The following is a 5,508-nucleotide window of genomic DNA, read 5'->3' as shown; positions in this document are numbered from 1 at the left end:
TGTTCGTCGTGTCCTCAAAATACCGCGGTCATTTTCATTCAACTCAACAATTAAGCATGAGTGTTCTTTCAGTGTTTCTTTCATTCCTTAAATGTGCTCTTAATTTAGCTTTTCTAATTATTTAACCAAGCTACTTAGTAAACTTCAGGGATCTCAGTCTGTCTACTTAGGAAGCATTAATCAGTGACAACAGGTGCACTGGATAGGCAACTATAACTCAACCTCCAAAAAGGGGATGGTTTTGCAGGTGGTGTCCACAGACCATTGCTCTCTTCTTATCCCTCCTGAATAATTTTTTTTCTAGTTTTGCTTTTTGCTGGAGTTCTCGTGACAAGAACTTCAGCAAAAAAGCACGAGATAACATCTGGACATGCAAAAAGCGTGAGATAACATCTGGGCATGCATCCTGATGAGACAGCGGATGTGTCCTGGAGGATCTAATCCCACATTTGGGTCCTTGACAGTCCTCAGCGTTATTTGATGATGTCGATAAAGTGATATACTCCCCTGAGGTTCGCAGTTGGATTCAGGCTGGCTAAGCCCGAGGGCCAGTCAGTGCCTTTGACATCCAGAAACTGCCTAAATACTGTGTTCACATGAGTTCAGGAATTGTCCTGCACCAAGACACTGCACCAGCATATGTTTGCACTGGGATTCTGAGGATTTTATCCCCATAAATAACATTAGTCAGGGTATTTTTAGCTAAGATGTGGAAGTCTGTGTAAGGGGTATGCGTAAAGGCTATGACTCCCCAGATCATACCTGTGTGTTCACCACAGTTTCTTCATACACTTTTATATCTGTCGGTTCTGGTGGTCTCTGACAAATGTCAGACAAACCGCACAATCTTGGGCTGTGGGCACAGGTTGCACTAAAGGCCTTTGGGCCCTCATGCCGCTCTTATGCAGTATGTTTCTCACAGTTTAGTCACAAACAAGCGGATGACCCGCCCTCTTGGGGTCATTTTGTCAGACTCTGGCAGTGCTTCTCCTGTTTCTTCTCACACAGAGAAATGTTGCGAATCAGTTCACACTCTAATGGCATCGTACAAATCATTGTGTAGTCTTTTTTTCAAATACATATTATTAATATTAACTTAGAAAGCAAGGAAAATTGGAACATGGGGGAGCTGATGTTATTTTGTTTTTCAAATATAGGAAAGAAAAGAAATTATAACCGTAAATGGAAAAAATATGAACTTTTTCAAAAATCCATTATTCATTGTTATCAGCAGTACAACAATTTAAACACTACAAATTGTTTTTTCCTAGTGAGTTAAAAAGTAAAATCAATTTTTACTTGCTGAAGTTATTATTATCACACTGTTTACATATACCAACATAAAAATATATTTGTGTTATTTAAAAAAAAAGAAGAAGATAAAATTAATATAAACAAAGTCAGATTCTAGGATAAGTGACATTATACACCCTAAAAAAATGCTCGTTTAAAAATGACCCAATTTGTAAACCAATGCTGGGTTGTTTGAACTTAACAGGGTTGGGTTACTGGTTTGACCCAGCACACTGGGTTAGGATAACTATCTAAAAATTGGGTTAATCTGACCAACGTTTAAAGTTGAGGTTACCAAAAATTGGGTTAAACTGACCAATGCCTAAAGTTGAGGTTGATAAAAATTAGGTTAAATTGACCGACGTTTAAAGTTGAGGTTGCCAAAAATTGAAACTCAGAAGCCATCACAAGGGTTATATTACCATTAACGCTTGGGTTAAGATTTCTACTTACTATAAAATTCAGCATGTAAAAACTAGATTCAAAACAGATTTTCTCAAAAATTATTTTTATTGCCATATGATACATAGAACATAGACAGCAAAATTCATACAAAATATATCAATGAAAGTAAAATGCAAGTATAAAAAAAGTATGTAATTCCTTATATTATATACATTACTTCAAATCAGTCTTTGGTTTCAGCACATGTACATGTTAATACACATGAAGACATGCTATGTAAAGCCCTCTCTGTTGTTAGAGCAAATTACATGTAAAAACTTTTAACTTTAAAAAACTGATGAATTCATGTTTTTTTCAGTAGCAAGAGGGAATCTCCCTGTCAGATCATTTCATGCACCTTTATGAGCAACATTTTATGCTTCCATCATAGCTAAATGAGCCCTCATTCATTTGACCATATTTGATTCATGTCCTGGGATTCATCTATTCCTGGGATAGATGACAGTGTGAAGGAATTCCCAAACCTGGACGCATGACTTTGGGTAACCTGTATCAAAAACAAAAAGCAGAAACAAATCTATCTTCTAGTACCAGGCAAGATGAACATTTTCATGGGGTTCCTTTGGTTCGGAATTCCTCTTCCTGATAGAACGAAGCCTTTTCCTGACATTGCGTAGACACTCCTCCTGAAATCCAGTTGCTGGCCTACGAGTTCTGCAAGGGCTGAACCACACATCCTGAAAATTTTAAACAAAAGAAAAGGGTCAATAAAGTAAGATTGAAAAGATTATTTGCAGTTGTTTGGTTAATGTCAAGTTGTCTGTAATCCTGGAGCGGTGAGCTCCAACACTATGCCTGACATTTGCTCAGAGAGGACAAATCAACAATGAAGCAGACCAGTCTTTGGTTTTGAATGCTTGCAGTTAATTGTTAGGAGATGGACTAAACCAAGATCAAGTATCGTGTTTCACACACTTTATACTGTAGCAAGGTTTTACAAACCTTTTTGCCAACTTCGCAATAGATTTACAACAAATGTTATTATCCAAACATTTTTAACTGATCTGCTTTGTTTACATCACTCAACGCACACACTTTAGGAGTTGCCACTGGAATAATTTTACTTGGGCCAGCACAGCACAGTGTCTCTGACGTTCTGACCAAGAAGCCCAAATGTAGCCACACAAACCAACACCAAGAAAAAAAAACCTTATAACTGATTTAGTTTATGTACAAGAAATACCCACTTTTCTCGTGTGTTTGTTCTATAGCGTGTCATTGCTTCTATCTGATGCAGTGGAAATATTTGGTCAACATTTCAAGAAATTATTGCCATCTCTTCTGTCAGCCCGCACACGTACCATCATTCTTGTCATTCGTGCATGGGCATATCAATAAAGTTGTTGCCGTGGTTCTTTTCATAAGCTTTTCTACTGAAGTGGAGCAAACATAAATAGAGATCCTTTCTCTTTTTTTTTAAAGGAAGATAATTTAAAATGCAGCATTTCAAACAACTCAACAAACATCATCAAACACACAACCGTTTTCGTGGAGTCTGGATTGCAATCTGCCATCTAAAGGTACAATGGTTGTATTTTCAAGGGGGGAAAAGTTGTTTAATGTGTGGTAACGTCACTCTCAGAGATGGAGCATTTGATAAAATGGAAATTCAAAGCCTGTAATGTATTTTTTTAAAATTTCAAATCAGTCAATGGCTCTGCACAGTATGAGTTGCTTAGGTTATTTGGCTATTTCGAGATTTTAAATGTCTTTAAAAAACAGATTTAACTAACTCAAATTTCTGTTACTAATGGTTGTATGAAAATAGTGGCGTCTAAACTGGTTTAGTATAGTATAACACAATGTAATGTGGTAAAGCACACAGTAAAGGACTACGGTGGAGTGGTGGGAGGTGGTGGAAGGTGGTGTCCGCTGTCACTTTTAATTCTTCATTTGATAATGTCCTTCTGGTGATACTGTTAATTTCAGCTGCCAAATTACCTTTTATATTAGCTTTATACTGTCTAGAGGCTGGGAAGCAGCTCCTGTAAAACCTACTTGTGGGACAGAAAAGCTGCCTGAACTATTTTTCTACCTTCTTCTGCAGTTTGAGACTATAAACCTTTGTTCAAAAGGAATAAATTTAAACTTGCTATGCAAAGGGTGCATGTCAAGTAAAATTCCGTTAGATAACCACTGTAATTGTCTGGTGTAGGAAGTGTTTGGATTAAACTGTGGCTCACCAGCCTTTTTTTTATTATTATCATTTTCAGAACTGAGTGCCGATTTAAAACATTAAGGTTTTTAATTAAAAATACAGCCTATTCATTCAAATCAGTTCCAAAGGCAATGCTGAGATGGGTGAAGACGGCGAGACTGGTTTACAGATGGACTTTCTAAGACATTGAAAGAAAAATAAAGAAAGTTTCTTTTCATCCATTTTTCACACAATGAAAGAAAGACAATTTAGACGAATTCTATGTATGAACCAATTTAATATTTTCCACATCTGACTGCCTGAAAACAATTTCTGAATGCAGACAGAAATTTATTACAGAAAGAGGAGACCAATGTTCTCTGTTATGAATGAGCAGGAAGAATTAATCATTCAATGTGGGGAATCTGACAATAGTGTCTTGCAAAATTAAATCTTTTGAGTTCGCTTACTTATTTGAAGACCACCTTGGGAAAACTTTCAAAATTTCTGTTTTGACCTTTTAAATAAGTGACTGAAGTAGTGCTTTACTTGTTAATAAATGTCTAATTTTCACTGTAAACCTTAGTATTTAATAAACAGGACTAAGATGGAGTTTCCTCCAAAATTTACCCCTGGCCTGATGTACCGGTGTAACTACTATTGTGTGTGATGCCTGTAATGTGTCACCCTCAGTAGATCATGTTTCAGACCAAAGTAAACGTTTCATTCCCGTGTTGACAGCTAATAAAATGCTGTTCTCTTGACAAGTCTTAGGATAGCTCTGACATTGTCTGCTATGATGCTGGATGTCACGGCAAGCTGGTTCCCATCGTCATGGCTGCCACATCCATCAGTGCAGGGTCATCACCTGGCCTGCTGTCACGTGTCTGCCCTCTCATTGTCAGCACAATCTGTTGCAAAGCAATAAAGGACTGGGAATCATCCCGGGGGCCGGGTGCACATCACAAACAATGTCATCACACCCGGCTATAAATATTGATGTTATTACATTGTCTACTTGTTGTATAAGGTTAGTGGCACAGTCCCGAAATCCATCCCTGCCTCGTGTTCTCAGGTTCATCCATCCTGGCGGTCCAGTGTTTGTTGTTTTTGTTGACTGTCTTAATTTCTTGCTATTGACTTTCCCCTAGCTTATAAGCAAAGCTGTTTTTTACCCAGAGTGCTCTGTCAATAGCCATGTGAGATCCTTAGTGTGAAAAAGAGCAGCTCAAACATACTGTTTACACAAATACTCAAAGCCGGCATCTTAAATAATAACTCACAATCTCATTTAAGTCGGCCAATTACTATCCCGTGAAACTGGGGCTTAGTCATATCAGTAAACAAACCTTTCATCAAATGTGTGCATGACTTTGCATGTTAATATAGTAGGCCATGTGACTAATTACAGTACATGGTAACATTATCACAAGCTTGATTTACAGAGTTATTACAGCCAGTGTGGAATATACTGTATATCAGCACGTCAGACAACTTCAGTTTATTTCTATAAGTAAATGCTTTTTGCAGTTATTAACCAATCTGCTACAATATATGATGAATAGCAGGCTAGCTGCCAGGGTAAACAGCATCTCTCTCCTTGTCTAGATTTG

Source organism: Pundamilia nyererei, unplaced genomic scaffold, assembly GCF_000239375.1.
Source record: "Pundamilia nyererei isolate P.nyererei 1_Seehausen unplaced genomic scaffold, PunNye1.0 scaffold00006, whole genome shotgun sequence".
Classification (NCBI taxonomy): Eukaryota; Metazoa; Chordata; class Actinopteri; order Cichliformes; family Cichlidae; genus Pundamilia; species Pundamilia nyererei.
Note: the sequence above shows the minus strand (reverse complement) of the source record.